The sequence below is a fragment of the Halichoerus grypus genome, chromosome 5 (genome assembly GCF_964656455.1).
Source record: "Halichoerus grypus chromosome 5, mHalGry1.hap1.1, whole genome shotgun sequence".
In the NCBI taxonomy this organism is placed as follows: Eukaryota; Metazoa; Chordata; class Mammalia; order Carnivora; family Phocidae; genus Halichoerus; species Halichoerus grypus.
In genome coordinates, this window is record NC_135716.1 from 29198118 (window position 1) to 29222107 (window position 23990).

Sequence of the window (23990 nt, forward strand, 5' to 3'; positions counted from 1 at the left end):
CCAGGACAGATATCCATGATAAGGGATAACTGGTAGTAGATCATCTTGAGAAATAGTGAAGGAAGTAATTTCCCTTAAGCAGCTCAGTTGATAAAGTAAACTTTGAGTATACTTGCAAAATAAGAAAGATAGCAGTTAATAACATAAAAACAAAAATAAAAACAAAACAAAACAACAAAAAAAGAGAATCAGTTGACCCTGTACAATGAAAGAAAGCAAAACCCAAGCCATTACAAGGTATTATGCTCTGAGCCACAGCAAGCCAAATTAATTCACATAGTGAAGGACGAAATGAAGCTTGTGTCAGAACCCATCTGTCTGTCATATATAATGCAATATCCACAAAAGTAGCTTAAGGTAAACCAGACATAGTTCTCACCCTATGTTCTGGAGGAGTCACCTCTGTGACTCTTATTGTTGTTGCAATGAAGCTCTAGGTTAAAGCATAACTCTAAAAAACACTAGACTGAGGGAATATCCACTGGCTATTCCAGTCAAGAATCCCATGTGTGGTATGAAAACAAGTAGATAACAGACCTTTGAGAAGATCTCTTTGGCCAGGTCTCCAGTCTTCTTGTGCTCTACATTCTCTAATGTCATTTCCCAGTCCAGTTAGTCGAGTTTCACAGCCTTTCCACTGTGGATGCACTAAAGATCTAAGATAAAAGAGGGGGTGGAATTAGGGACGGAAGAGTGGAAATGATAGAACAAATAGCAAAAGCACAATCTAAAACAGCCCGAGAGTGGATCTGCTGTACTAGCAGCAGAAATCTCCATAAGCATTTGCTACCAAAAGTTGGATTCTTCTAGTCTACAGGTCCCTATTTTCACAATGCATTTGTAATGAGAAGGTAACATTTATGAAAATAAGACATATTCTTTCCTTGTTTGTTTTGTGTACATAAAATGTGCAGACAAAAGCTTGAATTTTAAAAATTCAGTCAATTAAACTTGCAGTTGTTAGATTGACTTAACTGCTGCCTACTGAAATGAGATCAATGGTCTTAATGTCTTTGGGGGGAAAACTACTGCATTCCCAGCTTTTTTGGAGAGACCCTTCAAAAAGGTTTCCATCACCAAATCTTACTACATATATCATAAACTGGTTTTGAAGACAGCTATTAGAATATAAAAAATATGACTGTGACTATATTCCTAATTTTGCCCTGTGCCATGGTGTTTTAATCTGCTGTTAATACTTGACCATCTAGTAGGCACTCAATGGATATTTGTTAAATAATAGGAAGAAATTGGGGGCACCTGAGTGGCTCAGTCAGTTAAGGGTCTGACTTTTGATTTTGGCTCAGATCATGATCTCAGGGTTGTGAAATCGAGCCCCGCATGGGACTCCACGGAGCCTGCTTAAGATTCTCTCCCTCTCCCTCTACCCACCTCCCTCCCCACAACTTCGCCTCTGGAAAAAAAATAGGAAGAATTGGTAAGGAGTTTTAAATGACATTTCATGATAATTAAGAACAAGGGCTTTCAGATCAAATGGACCTGATAATTTACTAATCTATACCTTTGAGCAAGTTCTTTAAATTCTCAAAGCCTCAGATTTTTTCATTAAAAAAATGTCAATATATAATTAACCCTTCCATTGGTTATTCATTTAGATTAATGAGAGAACTCATAAAACTCTTAGCTCAGACTATGCTCATGGCTAGTGCCAAAAAATGTTAGCTATTAACACTTCTATGCTTTATCTTAGGCAAATAATACAATTCTTTAATCTGCTAATTATATATTAAGTCTTTTTGTCATAATATCGAACATTATGTCATTGCCAAACAACACACTTTTTGGAAATGTGTGGGACTTATCAACAAACAGATGAGAAGGATTTCTCAGAATTTGACTTGTTCATGGTTTCATAGAAGATTATTGATAGCATGGAAGTGGATTTAACAGCAGAGGGCAGAGCACAGAGACCAGGAGGGAGAGAATAATTCACTCCTAAGAGAAACAAAGGAAAGGTGTCTGTCATTTTCTGATGCTGAGCCTCATAATATCTCTGACAGGCACCACTAAACAAGTACACATTATAGAACTCAGTCATCCCTAATAACAGTTTACATGGGAAGAAAAGGAGGGACTTCTTTTTTTTTCTTGAAAAGGAAGAAGATGGAAAGAGGAGAAAGAAGCAGAAAACTTTGCTATACATAAAGTGGAGAAAATCAAGGTGGGTCTGTGGGGAGCAGGGCAGTATAGTAGACAAAGCATGGGCTTTATAATGGGATAGATCTAAATCTGGTTTTTCTAGCTCAGTTATTTGCTACCTAAGCTAAGTACCTATTGCTATTTAACAATTTGTGCTTCTTTTCCTTCATCTTTGTAATAATAATTGTGGAATTAAATTAAAAAAAAGAAATAACCGTGTAATAAAAATTGTGATTATGTCATGGGGTTGTTGTGATGATATAATGAAACAACCATGTTGGTAAAGTGCCCAATCTATTTTCTGGTTTATATAGGTACTTGAAAATATTTTTTGCGCACTCTGCTGGCACGGAAATTACAGAAATGCTTGCTAAAGCACTATTTTTTGCACTTGTTTACTCAGTTATTCCATAAGCATTCCTGGTAATTGTGGGAGATTGATTAGCATTGCTTCAATTTAGCTAAGCTTGAGCTACATTTCCCAGCATCCATCTTTCCTTCATGGGATTAGGTCAGACGCTGACATGGAAGATAGAAGTGAAGTCCCAGGTATCATCTGGTGCTGAGAAGGTTGGTGCAGCACAGAGTGCTTTTGCAAATCCTGCCTATTGGAACTGACTCTCTGGCTTCCTGGCTGGAGGGTGGCAGCAGCAAATCCTGGAGATCCTTGCATCTCCTGCTCTAAGTTCTCCAACTCCTGGTCCATGTGTGTGTTTAGCTCTGTGGCAATGAGGCCCTAGCTTCTGAAGAAAACCTTCATCAAAATTGTAAACTTGGAGGCAATAAAGAACCTACAGAGGTTCCAGTTCATTCTTAAGGGTTCCAATTCAAACTCACAGGTTCCAGTTTGTATTTGTTTCCCTGACTTCACAACCATCTTTTCTTCCCAACTACCTGCATGTGGACATCATGTTCCGGCACTAGACTCAGAAACTAAACATCACATAGGCTATTTCCCTTATTTCTATTAATTGTGTAAGGTCAAGTCTTTGTGATAAATACCTGCAAATATTATATATAGATATAGATATATAGATATATCCTCGTGGTTCCAATTCTATGATAAGTAGATTATATCAGTTCTTGACTGATACAATGGATTCTCTATGTGCCAGGAACTATATTTTGGGCTGAGGAAACATAGATGAATAAGGTACAGTCCCTACATTCACAAAAGCTCATAGTTCTTAAAGGAGAAGTCAGCCATCACTCATCATATAAGAAATTATAAAGTTTCTATGGATTTGCCTAATCTGGAAAGTTCATATAAATGGAATCATATAATGTGACCTATTGTGTCTGTATTTTTTTTCACTTAGCATGTTTTCTAGGTTCATCCACATTGCAGTATGTATGAGTACTTATGAGTACTTCAATCTTTTTTTTACAGCTGAATAATATTCAATTGTATGGATATATCACATTTTGTTTACTCATTCATCCGTTAATGGACATTTGGGTTGTTTCCACTTTTTGGAACTATATGGTTTCAAACTAGATAGTGATGGTTGCACAGCATTGTGAATGTACAAATGACACTGAATTATACACTTTAAAATAGTTAATTTTATATTATATGAATTTCACTTTAATAAGAAAATTTTTAAGATTATGAAGTTATAAAGTTGGTTTCCTTCAGTTAAAAACATTTACATGTATCTATAATTGTTCAGAGCGAAACTAAAGAGATTCCAGTTTATGGATTTTATGGAGTTTATGCATACCAAACTGGTAAAATGTTCATTAAACTAGATATTTTCAGTGATAAGATCAGATGCTTTCCACATTTGACTACAATCTGCTTTGTATATTTTTCTTTGCTCTGCTATTCTGCAGCAAGCCTGTCATTGATCGGCTTCTTGACATGCACATAAAATCAATTAGCATTCAGTCTCTGAGAATAATTCTCTTAATAGGTTACTGCTTTCACCATTTAGCCAACAGAGAAACATTTCTTTCCACACCACCCCATACTTATTTAGGAAGGCATTTGGTAACACTTATCAGCCTGCACATGCCAGCAATTAGATGTCAATAGAATTTCTATGTTCAATCCTTTGTATACAAGAAACATTTTAGCCAAAATTTCTAGTCCTCTCACAACTTTCTGAACTCATCAGTTTTTGTCCTTTTACTACAGGGTGATTTTAGAGACTCAGATAAAGGCCCACCACATCTGCCTCCAAACTTCCCCTAAAAAGGGAAAGGATGAAAGTAGATACCAAGATTGAGAATATGCCAGGCCAGTTTTCTATTCCTCGTGTTTCAGGAGGTACAATGAAAAGCCATTATTTAACTCTTCTTATTAGTATAACTTTTCCTTTAATTGCTAACCCAGCTTTCTTTTTTTGTTGTTTTACTTCTTTCTTACTCCAGAGATCTAATCTGAATGTCAACGGCTTGTAGAACTTTCTAACCCCACCTCCCTTCACTATCCTTCTCTTTCACTACACTCTGGCCATACTGGCTTACAATTAGGTTCTAGAACATGTAAAACTCATCTCCATCTCAAGACCTTTATAGTTGCTGCTCCTTCTACTTGAGTATTCTTCCTCAACAATGTCATGTGGCTGCCCCTTTTTCATCATTCAAGTCTCAAATCATTTGGTATCTTTTCAGAATTGGCTTCCCTAGCTATAGCAAGTCTCTCAATCACACTCTATCCCCTTTCCCTGTTTATTTTTTATTTTCTGCATCCCCTCACAAGGTCATATAATCCTTAACATAGGGACTCTGCTTGCTTAGGTCACCGCTATTTGCTGAGTTTTGAATAGTACTGGAATAGTAGTAGAGGCACAATTAATATCTTGGCTAACTGACTATAAACTAACAGACACCAATTATGCCAATAAATGTAAAACTGAAGTGTAATTGGTGGTGCCATTCCTTGTAACACAGTATTCTAGAAAAGATCAAGTATGTGTGTATGCATAAACGTATGTATGTATATATGTATGTATAGAGTTTTTTGCAGGGAGAGAAGGTTGTAAGTTCAGTTTTAGTATTTTAATTTTGAAGTGTCATTATCCCAAGAAGTAGTATCAAGTAAGTAACTTTGTAAATTAAACTGGACTTAAAAATTAGAGATGTGGTCTAGAGATAAATTCATGAGACATCTGCTCCTTGGTAGTTATTAAAGGTAGGCATGGATAAAATTATCCAGGAATAGCATGAATAATAAGAGAGGAATGCAAATAAGAATGGATAATGCTAGAAAGGGTACAGAACAGGAGTAGCTGGTGAGGGAAAAGGGTAACTATGCAAATATGGCACTCTGCAGAAGAGAGTTCTCATGGGTTGAATGTTTGTGTCCTCCAAAAATTCATATGTTGAAATCCTAATCCCCAACACGATGGTATTTGGAGGTGAGGAGGTAATTAGGTTTGGATGAAGTCATGAGGGTAGAGCCCCCATGATAGGATTTGTGCCCTATAAGAAGAGGAAGAAACACAAGAGGCTTCTTTCTCTTCTTGTTGCCACAAAGAACAGATCATGTGAGCACACAGCAAGATGGTAGCCCTCTGAAAGCCAGTAAGTGGGTTCTCACCAGGAACCAAAACTGCTGGCACCTTGATCTTGATATTCCAGCTTCTGGAAGTGTGAGAAAATAAATTTCTGTTGTTTAAAACACCCAGTCTATGGTATTTTGATATAGCAGCTGAGTTGACCTAGACGAGAGTGTTTCCAGAAGGATAGAATTGTAGTGTGTGAGATGCTGCTGAAATGATGTAAGATGAGGACTAAAAAGCATCCATTGAATTTAGTCACATAAAAACTGCTGATAACCTTTGTTAGAGTTGTTTTACTGAAGTGATGGGGTCAGAAGTCAGACTGAGGAATGGGAGATGAGAACATAAGGTCTAGGAGTATATGTGACTCTTCTTACATACACATACACACAAAATCAGTTTTTGCTATATGTGACCTTGGGCAAACCTCCTACATTCTCCGAACTTAATCTTTATTATCTTTAACTTGAGCAGCTCATACTTATCTTGAAGATATGTTGTGGCGATTAAGTGATACGACATGGAAAGATGCTTAAAACACCATGAACACTCAATAAATGCAGATTCCTTTCACTTCTCCCACATGAAGCCTTTTAAAATAAATCTGTAGACCAGAATCAAACATACTGCTTTAACCAAGGACTATATGGGAGTTTTGTTATTGGCCCAGTAAAATACCATGCAAGAAGAGTAATTTCCATATATGTACAGAAATCATGTGTGTGTGCACTTGTGTGCTCATGTGTGTATACTAAAATCATTTGGTGGTATGCCTTACTACAACAACAGAACACTGTGAATTTAGTCCTATTTAAATTTATCCTAACCTTGAGATTTTTATTAGAGACTCTACTTCTTAACTAGCTTATTCCCCTATCCTTTGATTCCCTATTTATTATGCCTCCTACAGAAACCATTTTACATGTTTCTTTATGTAAAATTCTTAACATAACTCTCAGATGCATTTCTTCACTGGTTAAGATTGTAGTGAGCTTGAATCCTTCAAAATGTCCATGGTCACTTAGAATTTTTACCACTTACCCGTTCAGACATGCTATAGCCATTGCAAACTTTTAGATGCTTGTTTCTTTAGGAATGCTAAGCACAAATGACTATATATTCTGTTGTTTCCAGTATCTTGTTTTGACTACAAGTTATATCCCAGGCCCAGTCAACCAGAGGCCCCAACATGGGACTGTGACTCTTTATCAAGGGACACAAAGACATTTAGATTCTCTCATAGCAGTAGCAAGCAGCCACGGTGTCCTGCATGCGGCAGCAACTACAGACCAGCCTGTTTGGGCTAAAAGACCTTGGCTTCTTCCCTCTTGGCATAAAAATGCCTTGGTTCATATCCAGTCTTATGCCTGGTTCTTTATCTTCCCATTGAATCTGTGACCTCCTGCTATCCTTGCACATTTGTATATATAAATTTTTCTTTTTCTTTTTTCCCCTAACATCAGCCAGTTAGTTTTGTTACCTGTAATAAGAACATTCCTAACTATTAGAGAGGGAGGTCTTCATGTAACAGACTCAAGTAAGAACCTAGTAACCATGCTTAGTGATTGAGTTGGCACTTCCTAACAGAATTATTTGTTGCTTTTGGCAGATTCAGGGGGAAAAAAAAAAACCCACTGCCTTACCAGAGCTTCTGATGCCAGTGACTACCACTCTAGGGGTATTCTCCAGGGAAAGAGAACACTGGGGGAAAAACAGCATTGCAATTTAGACTGCCACTCCATTTAATAATGGGGAAATGGTATTACTTTACTGGTAATTAATTTTTTTAAAAGCCTCATGTAAAATGTCAGCTGGACTCTGTTTATTGGAATGTATCAACACATTAGACAAACAGCCTTGTTGATTTACCCAAGACAGCTAATCTGATGAATTTCAATTGAGCCTATTACAAACCTGGCTCTGATTTGTAAAAATGTCTATTATGAGTCAAGACTGAACTGGACTATCTACGTATATATGTATTTTCCTGCCTTTAATGACAGACACATACATATGAAAAAGTTGTTTATCCTTTGAGCACCAAACATCATACAGAGTTCCTTTGAAATGTTAAAACTGGAGCCATTGGTCTGTTATCTGCAGAGAGAAAAACAATACTGTGGCTTCAGGAGAAATGGATAGGAGGGGGTGAGATGGAAAGAAAAACACCAACAGGAATGATAAACTGGATTTTAATGACAAAGTCACTTTGCCAACTGTAACTTGGGTGCCGGGTAAGCTGATCTGACTTCATTAGGTGATAGCCAGCCTCCTGAAGCCATCATCAGCCTGGAAGAAAGCCATATGTGTTGGTTGCACAAATGGACATTGATTTTTCAATAAACTGGAACCCAAAGCCAACATCACTCCAATGATATCTTTTCTCAGGAGAGAGGATTTCTCGCTCATGCCTGGCACCATGTCTCAGCTCTTATATTACAAGAATTACATGGGTGAAGCAGAGTAGAAAACATCAGCTCACTTAAGTCATGTGATAAATGAGGCAATTAAGTCAATTAGATGCACAGTTACTGAGTTATATCTGTTTTGCTTTGTAAAATATAATTTTAAATAGGATCATCTATCTTACCATACTTGACAGCATTAGAATTCTGTGGGGCAGAAAAAATGTGATTCATTACTCTATGAAAACAGTGCCTTACTCTCTCAACCGGCTAAAGTAACCTTGGTCTTTAAATTGAAGGTTGTGATCCCTTAACTCTTTCTCTCTGAGCAGAACACATTTTGTGCTTGTCCTTTGCCTACACTTTAAGTGTGTGGCTTTTGTTCTAGTCATCATGTGGTTGGGAGATTAGTAGAACATTAATTTTTTCAATGCATGATTTATCATATGCATCTCTTTCTGGAGGAAGACAGTATAGTTGTAGCAGATTTACATTGTTCTGGTTGAGTCACTTGAGTGACTTTGTAATAAAAGGATGAGCAGTCACCCTGGTTTGAGGGAAGAGCTCCAGGACCTTTAGTGGTTTAATTAAATACTGTTCACCACCACGCCATCTCCTTGGTATGCAGAATTGTCACGGCAGAGAGGTACATGCACCTGCAGAGAGGCCAAGGAGATTCTGGGAAAGGCAACCTAAAAAGACTCTTTGCTTTTGGAAAATCAGTACTTCTAGAGCCTCCAATGAATTGTGATGGTCTTATCTAAGGTGTTTGGGCAGATAAGGGCACTAAGAGCCACCAGGGGAAACTAATCATGAATGAAGGTAATACTGGACTGGTAGCCACTGCTAGATTGGAGGCTTATCAAGAAATTGCTCATGAGGCAAATTATGTTTCCTTTGCTCTCCACAAATTATATTTTCCTTGTTTCATTGAACGAACTAAAATTAGTGAACTACTCAAAAGTTAGGATATTTCACATATAAATATGGATTACTTTGGCCAGAGTACATGCTCTGCACTTTGCTTTCAGAGTCTACCACTAACATATATACTTCTACTCTCCTTGCTTCATTCATTTCTTTTACTTTCTGGAACCCAGCAGGCAGCTGAGTTTTTCACCTTTTGCCTAGATGGTTGTGGGAGAAGGTTCTGATTCTGTCACACAATGGGGCTGAGAATGGAAGCTCCTTTTAACCCAGCCCCCTGGAGGTATGGGTGAGAAACTATGACTGAACAGGTGAGGAGAAACTAAGTTGTAGCCTAGAAACAGTCCTGGCTGAAACTGAGCATGTGAGTTGTGATCTCACACACTAAGGGGTGGAGATCCAGCAAGGACATCACTGCAGGAGAGGACAAGGACATTAAACATGGATTTTTTTTTTTAAGATTTATTTATTTATTTGAGAGAGAGAGAAAGAGAGAGAGCGTGGGGGGAGGGGCAGAGGGAAAGGAAGAGAGAGAATCTCCAGCAGACTCCCCACCGAGCATGGAACCTGACTTGGGGCTCGATCTCAGGACCCTGAGACCATGACCTGAGCCAAAGTCAAGAGCCAGAGGCTCAAATGACCGAGCCACCCAGGTGCCCCACTAAACATGGATTTTTAAAGACAGAATTAATTGTTGGTTAAAGAATATGTAAATCTTAAATTAAAAAAATATTGTCAAATTGACCTTGAAAAGATTGAACCAAGTTAAATACTGACCAACAGTTTACGAGAGCACTAGTTTGCATACTAGTCTTTTTAAGTCTTGCTAATCTGATGGGGGAAATTTGCCACTTTGAATTTTGTTAGTGAGTTTAAGCACATTTTCAGATGTAGGCTGGCCATTTTTTTTAAGAACTGCCAGTTTATAACTATTGTTTATTTTTTTTATTAGGCTATTTGCTTCTCCTTATTGAACTATAGGAATCCCCTGATGGTTCTTTCTCTGTCATATCTGTTGCAAATATTTTCTTCCAGTTCATTACTTTAAATTTGACTGTTGTATCTCATTGTCTAGAAACTGTTCATTTTTAAGATAAAAAGCTGTTAGTTTTTTTATGGGTTTGGGGTTTAAAATCTTTCATAGATCCCCTCAGCTTCACAATTGTCAAAATAACCATCTGTACATTCCTTTAAGAAGTCTGTAGGTTTTTGTAATAGTACTTATTTAATTATCCAAGTTATTTTTATGTTTGCTGTGAGGTAGAGATTTAATTTTTTAAGAACAAATGGTCAGCTGATTACCTCAATATCATTTTCTCATTATTAGAAATTCTAGTTGTATCTTAAATTAATAGGTGTCTTTTTGCCTTTTGGTTCATTTTGAGATTCCAGTAGGGTAACTTCCTTCTTGGAGATTTAGGATTGGTGATTATTCACCATCCTTCTCTCTAGATTCCTCAAAAATTGACAATAGGCACTTAGAATCCAATAAGGATGAAAATGTACAGCATGAGATTTATACTGGATGAGTAGTGCCCAGTAATCTCCCCAAAATATAGAACTTCCGATATGTTGTGTAAGAGGATATAGCTTGGCTTGGGGCCAAAGTGATGCTTTCTATTTCTTCCCTACAGATCTAGTGCTTAGGATCTAACTGTGGGGAGGGTGAGATCTGCAAAGCAATTACTCAAACAGTTCAAGGTGATTCAAGGAAGAGAATGCCAGCATCTTCAACCCAATTTTCTTGGAGTATTTACTCCAATAATCCTTCCAAGGAGGAGCAGAAATGCTTTCTTCTTTAAGGAAAAAATAAAAAACAAATCCAACTTACACTCTCATTGTTTATCTTTCTTTCTCAACCTTTTATTTTAGGATATCCTTGCATGTTTTCTCTTTCAGATGAATTTTAAAAGACACTTGTAACTATCATTGAAAAAATCTTGTTGGGATTTTAGTTCATATTGCATTTAATTTACATATTTATTTACACATTTATTTATACTATTGAGTTATCTTATCCTGAGACTTCTTTATTCGGGCTTTATTATATATACTTGAGTAAAATCATATAATTTCCCCCATAAATGTTTTATACTCTGCTAAGTTGACTCATGAATATTTTAATAATTTTTATTCTCATTGAGTTGGATCTTTCATTTTTCTAATTAGTTTTTTACTTCTATATAGGAAAGAGAATAGGGCCAACTCATTTTAGACCCAAAGACACCTCCAGATTTAAAGTGAAGGGCTGGAAAACCATTTACCATGCTAATGGACACCAAAAGAAAGGTGGGGTGGCAATCCTTATATCAGACAAATTAGATTTTAAACCAAAGGCTGTAATAAGAGATGAGGAAGGACACTATATCCTACTTAAAGGGTCTATCCAACAAGAAGATCTAACAATTGTAAATATCTATGCCCCTACCATGGGAGCAGCCAGTTACATAAGGCAATTAATAACAAAAGCAAAGAAACACATTGACAACAATACAATAATAGTGGGGGACTTTAACACCTCCCTCACTGAAATGGACAGATCATCTAAGCAAAAGATCAACAAGGAAATAAAGACTTTAAATGACACACTGGACCATGTGGACTTCACAGATATACTCAGAACATTCCACCCCAAAGCAACAGAATACACATTCTTCTCTAGTGCCCATGGAACATTCTCCAGAATAGATCACATCCTAGGTCACAAATCAGGTCTCAACCGGTACCAAATGATTGGGATCATTCCCTGCATATTTTCAGACCACAATGCTTTGAAACTAGAACTCAATCACAAGAGGAAAGTTGGAAAGAACTCAAATACATGGAGGCTAAAGAGCATCCTACTAAAGAATGAATGGGTCAACCAGGAAATTAAAGAAGAATTTTAAAAATTCATGGAAACCAATGAAAATGAAAACACAACTGTTCAAAATCTTTGGGATGCAGCAAAGGTGGTCCTAAGAGGAAAGTATATAGCAATACAAGCCTTTCTCAAGAAACAAGAAAGGTCTCAGATACACAACCTAACCCTACACCTAAAGGAGCTGGAGAAAAAACAGCAAATAAAGCCTAAACCCAGCAGGAGAAGAGAAATAATAAAGATCAGAGCAGAAATCAATGAAATAGAAACCAAAAGAACAGTAGAACAGATCAACGAAACTAGGAGCTGGTTCTTTGAAAGAATTAACAAGATAGATAAACCCCTGGCCAGACTTATCAAAAAGAAAAGAGAAATGACCCAAATCAACAAAATCATGAATGAAAGAGGAGAGATCACAACCAACACCAAAGAAATACAAACAATTATAAGAACATATTATGAGCAACTCTATGCCAGCAAATTAGATAACCTGGAAGAAATGGATGCATTCCTAGAGATGTATCAACTACCAAAACTGAACCAGGAAGAAACAGAAAACCTGAACAGACCTATAACCACTAAGGAAATTGAAGCAGTCATCAAAAATCTCCCAACAAACAAAAGCCCAGGGCCAGATGGCTTCCCAGGGGAATTCTACCAAACATTTAAAGAAGAATTAATACCTATCCTTCTGAAACTGTTCCAAAAAATAGAAATGGGGGGCGCCTGGGTGGCTCAGTCGTTAAGCATCTGCCTTCGGCTCAGGTCATGATCCCGGGATCCTGGGATCAAGCCCCGCATCAGGCTCCCTGCTCTGCAGAAAGCCTGCTTCTCCCTCTCCACTCTCCCTGCTTGTGTTCTCTCTCTCTGTCTCTGTCAAATAAATAAATAAAATCTTAAAAAAAAAAAATTATAAAAAAAAAAAATAGAAATGGAAGGAAAATTTCCAAACTCATTTTATGAGGCCACCATTACCTTGATCCCAAAACCAGACAAAAACCCCATCAAAAAGGAGAATTACAGACCAATATCCCTGATGAACATGGATGCAAAAATTCTCACCAAAATACTAGCCAATAGGATCCAACAGTACATTAAAAGGATTATTCACCACGACCAAGTGGGATTTATTCCTGGGCTGCAAGGTTGGTTCAACATCCACAAATCAATCAATGTGATACGATACATTAGTAAAAGAAAGAACAAGAACCATATGATCCTCTCAATAGATGCAGAAAAAGCATTTGACAAAGTACAGCATCCTTTCTTGATCAAAACTCTTCACAGTGTAGGGATAGGGGCACACACCTCAATATTATAAAAGCCATCTATGAAAAACCCACACCAAATATCATACTCAATGGGGAAAAACTGAAAGCTTTTCCCCTAAGGTCAGGAACACGGCAGGGATGTCCTACTATCACCACTGCTGTTCAACATAGTACTAAAAGTCCTAGCCTCAGCAATCAGACAACAAAAAGAAATAAAAAGCATCTGAATTGGCAAAGAAGTGAAACTCTCACTGTTTGCAGATGATATGATACTTTATGTGGAAAACCCAAAAGACTCCACCCCAAAACTGCTAGAACTTGTACAGGAATCCAGTAAAGTGGCAGGATATAAAATCAATGCACAGAAGTCAGTGGCATTCCTATACACCAACAACAAGACAGAAGAAAGAGAAATTAAGGAGTTGATCCCATTTACAACTGCACCCAAAACCATAAGATACCTAGGAATAAATCCAAGCAAAGAGGCAAAGAATCTGTACTCAGAAAACTATAAAATACTCATGAAAGAAATTGAGGAAGACACAAAGAAATGGAAAAATGTTCCATGTTCATGGATTGGAAGAACAAATATTGTGAAAATGTCTATGCTACCTAGAGCAATCTACACATTCAATGCAATCCCTATCAAAATACCATGCACTTTTTTCAAAGAAATGGAACAAATAATCCTAAAATTTGTATGGAACCAGAAAAGACCCCAAATAGCCAGAGGAATGTTGAAAAAGAAAAGCAAAGCTGGCGGCATCACAATTTTGGATGTCAAGCTCTACTACAAAGCTGTAATCATCAAGACAGTATGGTACTGGCACAAAAACAGACACATAGATCAGTGGAACAGAATACAGAGCCCAGAAATGGACCCTCAACTCTATGGTCAACTAATCTTCGACAAAGCAGGAAAGAATGTCCAATGGAAAAAAGACAGTCTCTTCAACAAATGGTGTTGGGAAAATTGGATAGCCACGTGCAGAAGAATGAAACTGGACCATTTCCTTACACCGTACACAAAAATAGATTCAAAATGGATGAAAGACCTAAATGTGAGACAGGAATCCATCAAAATTCTTGAGAAGAACAGAGGCAGCAACCTCTTCGACCTCAGCCACAGCAACTTCTTCCTAGAAACATTGCCAAAAGCAAGGGGAGCAAGGGCAAAAATGAACTATTGGGACTTCATCAAGATAAAAAGCTTTTGCATAGCAGAAGAAACAGTCCACAAAACCAAGAGACAACTGACAGAATGGGAGAAGATATTTGCAAATGATATATCAGATAAAGGGCTAGTATGCAAAATCTATAAAGAACTTATCAAACTCAACACCCAGAGAACAAATAATCCAATTAAGAAATGGGCAGAAGATATGAACAGACATTTTTGTAAAGAAGACATCCAAATGGCCAACAGACACATGAAAAAGTGCTCAACATCACTTAGCATCAGGGAAATACAAATCAAAACCTCAATGAGATACCACCTCACACCAGTCAGAATGGCTAAAATTAACAAGTCAGGAAATGACAGATGTTGGTAAGGATGCAGAGAAAGGGGAACACTCCTACAGTGTTGGTGGGAATGAAAGCTGGTGCAGCCATTCTGGAAAACAGTATGGAGGTTCCTCTAAAAGTTGAAAATAGAGCTACCCTACAACCCAACAATTGCACTACTGGGTATTTACCCCAAAGATACAAATGTAGTGATGTGAAGGGGCACCTGCACCCCAATGTTTATAGCAGCAATGTCCACAATAGCCAAACTATGGAAAGGGCCTAGATGTCCATCAACAGATGAATGGATAAAAAAGATGTGGTTTTATATATACAATGGAATTTTATGCAGCCATCAAAAAAAATGAAATCTTGCCATTTGCAACCATGTGGATGGAACTAGAGGGTATTATGCTAAGCGAAATAAGTCAATCAGAGAAAGACAAGTATCATATGATCTCACCAATATGAGGAATTTGAGAAACAAGACAGAGGATCATAGGGGAAGGGAGGAAAAAATGAAACAAGAAGAAACCAGAGAGGGAGACAAACCATAAGAGACTCTTAATCTCAGGAAACAAACTTAGGGTTGCTGGAGTGGAGGGGGGTGGGAGGGATGGGATGGCTGGGTGATGGACATTGGGGAGGGTATGTACTATGGAGAATGCTGTGAATTGTATAAGACTGATGAATCACAGACCTGTACCGCTGAAACAAATAACACATTATATGTTAATAAAAAAAAAAAATTAAAAAAAGAAAAAGAAAAGAGATTGGGGCACCTGGGTGGCTCGTCAGTTAAGCGTCTGCCTTCGGCTCAGGTCATGATCCCAGGGTTCTTGGTTTGAGCCCCGCATAGGGCTCCTTGCTCAGCGGGGAACCTGCTTCTCCCTCTCCCTCTGCTGCTCCCCCTGCTTGTGTGCTCTGTCAAATAAATAAAATCCTTTTTTTAAAAAAAAGAGAGATTGATTTTTTTATATGTTGACATTGTATCAACCCATTTTACTAAAATTATCATTCTGTTCCTTCTCTTTTGCAATTCTATTGTTTACAAATAATAAAAGTTTGAGTCCCTTGTTTCAATACTTCTAACTCATTTTCTTTTTTTGCCTTGTTGCATTGCTTAGGACTCCTGGTTCTAGTAGTCATGATAGCTTTAAGCATCCTTATTTTGGTCGACTTCAATGGGACTGCTTTTAACATTTCACGTTTATGATATTTGCTAAGTTTTTCTGACAGATTTTTAAAAAAACTAAATTAAGTAAGAACATATTTATTCCTAGTTTAATAAGATTCCTTAATAAAATCTTTTGTTAAGAATGGCATTGATTCGTGAGAAATGCCCTTTGTAATAAGATAATTGTATAATGTTCTTTAAATCTATTAATCCAGTTGAATTTTATAAATAGATTCCCAAGTGCTGAAACATTATTATACTTCTAGAATAATCATGTTTGGGCATTTATATAATTCTCTGAAAAATTACTGGTTTCCATTTGTGACTATTTAACTTAAGATATTTTTACTTATGTTTGTAAATGAGGTTATTCTGTAACTTTCCCATTTTTGGTATTCTTTTATTTTCTGGGGTTTTTTCAAGGTTATGCAGCTTAAGTAAGTTTTGAAATTTTCAACATTTTAATGCTTTAGAAAGATTATTTAATAGAGTAATTTTCTTTTCTCTAAAAGTTAAACAGAACTTGGGGCACCTGGGTGGCTCAGTTGGTTGAGAGTCCAACTCTTGGTTTTGGCACAGGTCATGATCACAGTGTCGTGAGATCAAGCCCCACATCCAGCTCTGTGCGTATTGCAGAGTCTGCTTGAGATTCTCTCCCTCCCTCTCCTTCTGCCCCACCCCCTGCTCATGCTCTCTCTCTCTCTCTCAAATAAATAAATAAATCTTAAAAAAAAAGTTAAACAGAATTGGCCTATAAATTCATTTTGAGCTCCTCTCTTTTACAGGGATAGGTTTTTAATATGGTTATTGATGTATTCAATTTTTACCTCTTCTCAAGTCATTTAAAGTAATTTGTACTTTCTTAATCATTCATTTTCTTTGTTTCTATTATATTTCTTTTTTGAGCAAAAAGTTATTCATAACATTCTGTCAAGATTTCTTGACATTCCATATCTGTAGCTATGTTTTTCCTTCTTTCACATTATTTTATCTTCTTTCTTTCTTTAATACACTTGTCAGAAAACAGAAGACTAACTTCTCATTTTACTGATTCAATCTATTATGTACTCTTATTTTATTAATGCCCATTTATCTCTTTATTGAGTCTTGCTCTTGTTTCAGCAGAAGCTGGTCTTTGCTGTGTGCTTTACTGCAAGTTTTTGGGAGCCACGTTAGAGCACTGTGAGATTATTTATGCGAGAGTCTGTCAGTTTCTATGAGTTTCTAAGCAATCACTGAAATTAAGGAAAAGAAAAATTTAATTATAAACCACATTATCACTTGGTGGATAAAGCCTTTGAAATGTTCTAGTCTAAATCTATTAATTTTTTCCCTTTATTTATCAAATAATATTTTTGAATGAAAAACATTCAATGCCAACTACATACTGCACGCTATGCTATGTGCTGAGGATAAGCAGTTAACGAAATACACATGGTTCCTATTCTCACAGGGCTTACAATCTGGTAGAAGAGACAGACATTAAACAGATAAACATACATAGGTAATTTTTAATTGTCCTATGTACTTTGAAGAAAGAAATAGGGTGCTATGAAAAAGACTAATTTAGATGGAAAAATCAGAGAAAAATCTCTCTGAGGAAGTGACATTTAAGTTAAGATAAAAATGATGATAGATTTTAGATAGGCCAATGAGTGGAGGCAGGGCAGTGGGGGTGAAAGGAGTAGCATATGCAGAAGCCTGGAGATAAGAAAGATCCTTACCTGATAAAAGTTAAAAGATGACAGGTTGAGATTAGAGCAAATTAGTCAGTGGGGAAGAAACAAAGTTGAGGTGCAGACAAAGACCTGAGCATAATGGGCCTGTAGCCACAAACAGAAATTAGGGATTTGATTCTAAATAAAATGAGGAATCATTGAAATGTTTTAATCTGAGGAGTGACATAACTGAATCCACACTTCCAAAAGACCCAGCGGCTTCAGGGCAGAGAACAAATTGGAGTGGAGGAAGGGTGGAAACAAGAGTAGTTTGAAATTTTTGACATATATCATGCAAGAAATAATGGTGGCTTTGGCTAGAGTGATAGAGATGGCAAATGTACACTGATATGATTCATTTTACAAGATGAAATCAATATGACTAGGTCATGACTTTTATTGTGGTAAGATACACACAACATAAAATTTATCATTTTAACCATTTTAAGTGTGCAATTCAATGTCATTTAGTACATTCACAATGTTTGCAACCATCACCACTATCTAGTTCCAGAACATTTTCATCACCCTAAAAGAAAGACTCATACCCATTAAGCAGTAACTCCTCTTTATTGGCTGAATTTGACTGCACTCCACCCCCCAAAATTCATAAGCTGGAAGTCCTAAGCCCAAGTATCTCAGAATATGACTGTATTTGGAGATAGGGCCTGTAAAGAGGAAATTAAGGTAATATGAGTTCATATAGGTGGGCCGTAATCTAATTTGACTTGTTCCCTTATAAGAAGAGTAGATTAGGGACATAGACATGCACAGAGGGGAAACCGTATGAAAAGGGAGAAAACATCCATCCACAAGTCAAGGAGACAGAACTCAGGAGAAATCAACACTGCCAATAGCTTGATCTTAGACTTCTAGCCTCCAGAACTGTGAGGAAATAAGTTTCTGCCATCCAGTATAAGCCATCCAGTCTGTGGTTCTTTGCTATGGCAGTCCAAGGAAACTAATTAATTCTCCATTCCTTCCTCTCCCCAGCTCATGGCAACAACTTATTTGCTTTCTGTTTCTATGGATTTGCCTATTTTGGACATTTCCTATAAAGGGAATCATATAATATGTGACTTTTTATGCCCAGCTTCTTTAACTTAGCATAATGTTTGCTATGTTCATCCATGTTGTAACATGTATCAGTTTGTTCCTTTTTAAATGGCTGAATAATATTTCATTGCATATATATATTGCTTTTTGTTTATCTATTCATTAGTTGGTGTTGGTGAAGACTTTGATGTAAAAAAAGAAAGACTTTGATTTAAAGAATGGAGAAGAATGTGTCAAGATGCCTTCTAGATTTCTAGCTGGAGAACTTGAGAGAATGGATGCCATGTATTGATGTGGGAATGAAGGGAAGAAAAGTATATTAGAAGGGAGATTTGGAAAGATTATGTCTACAAAGGTTTAATGACTAGTCACTTTGCTTAGGCAGATCTGTGTCCTCCCATTCCATTCCCTCTCTCTTCCTGTAACAAATCAGCATGGGTGAGGTAATCCATACCACTTCAGTGGTTTTAGCCATTTGCCTTTTCCATTCAACCAAGTGAAATTATTCCTGGTCATTTCTAGCCCAGAGATATGGCCTATCAAGAAATTCCTTAAACAAACAAACAAAACCCACAGGCAAAGAATGTCAACATATGAACACATAACTAAGTTTAAGTACTAACCCATCTACAGCATTAAAATTGTACCAACTAACCAAGTGATCTTTTCTCTTGGTCTCGCAGAACATTCCAGTTATTTTTAACAGTATTTTTTTCTGATTATGAAAATAATAAGTGGACACTTTAGAAAATTTGAAATATATAGACAGAAACATAAAAGAAAATAAAAACTACTTAGGATCTTTCCACCCACAGATAAACACTGTTAACGCTTTGCAATATTTCATTTTTTCTATAAATTTTACAGAAATATCTCTCCAAATTCAGGAGTTGTATTCCTAAAAGTATTGTGGTTGGCAAAACAGTGATTAGCATGCTCAAGGTGCTATAGAAAATATAAATTTAAGGAGAAATATTAAATTGTATTGAATTAGTTTAAAACATAGCAAATGGAAATTCTAGAACATGTTTACTTTTTAAAAAAGATTATTTATTTATTTATTTATTTATTTATTTATTTGAGAGAGAGAGAGAGAAAGAGAATGAGCAGTGGGAGGGGCAGAGGGAGAGAGGGAGAGAAGCCGACTCCCTGATGAGCAGGAAGCCTCATGTGGGGCTCGATCCAAGGACCAGAGATCATGACCTGAGCCGAAGGCAGACGCTTAACCCACTGAGCCACCCAGGCACCCCCCAAACATATTTACTTTTAAAAAGTCTTTAGTACTTGTTTTGTTAAAAAGTCCTTTTATAAATCACCTTCTTCAGTTGTACAGAAAGTACTGTTCCAGTGCCATGAGCTGCTGGGGTTTTATATTAGGCAGACTATCACTTTTTACTTTTGAACAAGTTTTTATTGCCTTGAAACATCTTTTGTATCATGGTCTCCATGATCTGTTTTTGCAGTTAGTAGTGACACAGTTGAGCATTTCATCACCCTCACCCTTTGCCTTTTTCCAGCCTCTTCAAAATTTATCATTGGGCTTAAGACCACATTTCTTTGGGTGTGACTTTGAATTCCTCCTGTGAGAGGCTGGGCTCTCTTCTTTGAGTAATCCCATAGATTGGCTTACATGGGCTATAGGCAGAGCTAACAATAATTGTGGTCTTCTTTTGCTCAAGAGAATCTAAAAAAAACTAGGCATGATAATGATAATAATAATAATAGCAGCAGTAGCAGCAGCATAGGATGACATGTTCCAGATATTTTAATTGGCATGCTAATATAAAACTAAGTTATTCAAAAGCCCAAATTTTCTAATATTATATATTTTTGTATAATTGAAAGCAACTGTTTTTGTCACCTTCACTCTTCACTTAATATTCTATACGAATTTCTCCTACAGTAGTCACAAAAATTAACTCAAAATGGATTAAAGACTTCAGTGCGAGACCTAAAACCACGAAATTACTAGAAAAAAAATAGGAAAAAAGCTCCTTGACATGGGTCTTGGTAATGATTTTTTGGAAATCACACCCAAAAGGCACAAGCAACAACAAAATAAACAAGTGGGGTTACATCTAAGAAACTTCTGTACAGCAAAAGAAACCATAAATCAAGATGAAAGACAAACTATGAAATAGGAAAAAATACTTGCAAACCATTTATCTGATAAGGAATTAGTATTCAAAATATACAAAGAACTCATACAACTCAATAGCAAAAAAAAAAATAATAATAATCCAATTAAAAAATGAGAAAAGTACCTAAATAGACAGTTTTTCCAAAGAAGATACAGGAAAGGTCAATAGGTGCTCAAAAGATGCTCAAAATCACTAGTTATTAGTACAAATTAAAACCACAATGAGATATCACCTCATGTCTATTATAATGGCCACGATCAAACAGATAAGAGATGACAAATGCTGGCACAGATGTGGAGTAAAGGGAACCCTTGTGCTTTGTTTGTGGGATCATAAATTGGAACAACCACTTTGGAAACAGTATGCAAGTCCCTCAAAAAATTAAAAAATAGAACCAGCATAAGATTCAGCAATTCCACTTTGGGGACTATATCCAAAGGAAATGAAAACACTAACTCAAAAAGATATCTGCACCCCCATGTCCATAGCATTATTTACAATAACGAAGACATGAAAACAACTATGTGTCCATCTAGTTTATCTATGGATGAATAGATGAAGAAGTGGTGTGTATACACACACACAATAGAATGTTATTTTGCCATAAAAATGAAGAAATCCTACTATTTGTGACAACATGGGTGGACTTTGAAGGCATTATGCTAAGTGAAATAAATCAGAGAAAGACAAACCCTGTATGATTTCATTTATATGTGGAATCTAAAAGAGGAAACTTTGGTCATAGAAAGAGATCAGATTTGTGGTAACCAGAGGTTGAGGGTAGGGGGAGGAAAATTGGAGGAATGTGGTCAAAAGGTACAAGCCTCCAGTTATAAGATAGATAAGTACTAGAGATGTAATGTACAACATGATTAGAATAGTTAATGCTGCTATATGATGTGTAGAAAAGTTGTTAAGAGAGTTGATCCTAAGAGTTCTCATCACAAGGAGAAGGGTGGTTTTTTTTCTTTTCTTTTTATTAAGTATCTATATGAGATGATGGATATTAAGTAAACCTATTGTGGTAATCATTTCACAATATGTGTAAACCAGATCACCTTGCTGTACACCTTAAAATTATATAGTGATGTATGTCAATTATTTCTCAATAAAACTGGGGAAAAAATAATTTCTCCTTTATGAAAAGAGATAGTCCTTCTTTGAAAAATATAAAGAAGGATTAATGCATTTTATAGTCTAGTGTTTTGTTCTGGAAGTAAAATAGACATTTTTCTTAAGTGGTAACCTCTCCAGGAGAAAGACAACATGAAAACTGGCTTCCTACTTGGAATATGGCCATGGTCAAAATACTATCTATGGTGATCTCTTCCAAGGCTATACTGAATTTGGGGGTGCCACTGCAAGCTGGTGATAGAGTAAGAGGTAAAGACAAAATGTTAAAACTTGAATCACTGTGGCTTGTCACAATTTATCTATATGAATGTACCCTTAAATGCAAGTCTTATTAAAAAGGATCTGAGAAGACCTAGGCTGATCCAATCTCATGGCTCCAAAGCCAATTAGCCACATTTGGTCTCATGCCCAAGTACAAATAAAATGCTGATCAGTACAGAAAGATGGATTTTGTGGCAAAAACAAGAAGTCAAACTAACTGTCATTACTTGTCAATATTCCCTCTTGCCACAAGGTAATGGTGGAAACATGGCTAGAGTTTGAGCCATTTCTGGAAAAAAGTCATCTGGTCAGATTGTGCATGATTCATTTGTTTCGGAAAAGGTCAAAATACCAAGGTTGTTTTGAAACTCACTTGAGCCAAAAATCAATTTTTTTCACATTAAATTGAAGCTACTATATTTTCAAATATTTTTTAGAATATTTTATAACATACTTCTAGCTCACTGATATGCATAAAGCATTTTATGTTAATTTTCTTATTTAAAAATAATCTTTATTTAAGAAGTTTAATATTCTTATGTTTTTTTTTTTTTTTTAAAGATTTATTTATTTATTTGAGAGAGCGAGAATGAGAGAGAGAGAGTACATGAGAGGGGGGAGGGTTAGAGGGAGAAGCAGGCTCCTCGCCGAGCAGGGAGCCCGATGCGGGACTCGATCCAGGGACTCCAGGATCATGACCTGAGCCGAAGGCAGTCGCTTAACCAACTGAGCCACCCAGGCGCCCTATTCTTATGTTTTTATGTTTATGTTAAGGTCAGTATTTTTACATTTTGTTTAATTACTTAGAATTTTGCAAAAATATAGATTGGATGACTAATTATTTGGAATCACTGAGGTAGAAAGAAGAGACAAACTGAGGGTTACAGAAGGGAGGGAGTGGGGGGATGGGATAAGCGGGTGATGGGCATTAAGGAGGGCACGTGTTGTGATGAGCACTGTGTGTTATACGCAACTAATGAATCATTGAACACTACATCAAAAACTTATGATGTATTATATGCTGGCTAATGAACATAATAAAAAAATAAATTAATTAAAAAGAAAAAGAAGAGAAACTCGGTTATAATCTCTTCCCTCTAGGCTGGATCACCCTAGGCCATATTACAAATTGTCTCCTAGAAACTGTATTTATCTCACAAGTGTCACCTAAATAAAATTCATATCTTTTAGCGTAGGAAGTGAGATGTTGGATTTAACAGATTTATGATGAGATATAAATTCCAGTAGCTAAAAAAAATAAACAGCCTGTGAATAATGTTTTGATTTACATTTTAGTGTCTGTGACCAAAGTCAAGGTTAATTTGAAATTTTACTTCCATCTATAAGATTTTTCTAGTCAAGCCCATAAATTTTCATTGACACTTTCATTCAATTTTCAATAACTATTTTGTGCCAGGTGCTGGTGCGAGCAGAGCAAGCAATAAGTCATTATTCATTCATTCATTCATTCATTCAGATTGAGATATGTCAATGAAAAAAACTTAGATAAAATTCCAACCTTCAACATGCTTACATTCTAGTTGAAGGGTGGGGAGAGGAGTTAAATAAAAGATAAACATATATGTAAGTATATTATGCATTTGTTAGAAGGCGAAAAATATTTTAGAAAAATACAGCAAGATGATCAGCAAAAGTATTGACATTTTAAACAGAATGATCATAGAAGGCCTCATTGGGAAGGTGACATGTGAGCAAAGATGTGAAGGAGAAGAGGAGGTGAACCATGTGCATATCCCCATGGGCTGAGGGAATAGCCCGTGCAAAGACCCTGAGATATGACATATTGTGTTTAGCATGTGTGCGGCCCAGAAAGAGGGCCACTGTATACAGAGATGAGTGAATAA

At 36.5% G+C, this 23990-nt stretch overlaps 1 long non-coding RNA gene across 1 annotated transcript in view; it reads right to left on the reverse strand.

Moving 5' to 3' along the window:
• Positions 1–536: 536 nt before the first annotated feature.
• LOC144381826 (uncharacterized) overlaps positions 537–23990 on the reverse strand; it is a 177282-nt gene continuing 153828 nt past the window's right edge. Inside the window, exon 3 of the long non-coding RNA XR_013447743.1 lies at positions 537–656. This is a non-coding gene — a long non-coding RNA (uncharacterized LOC144381826). The remainder of the gene's footprint in view (positions 657–23990) is intronic.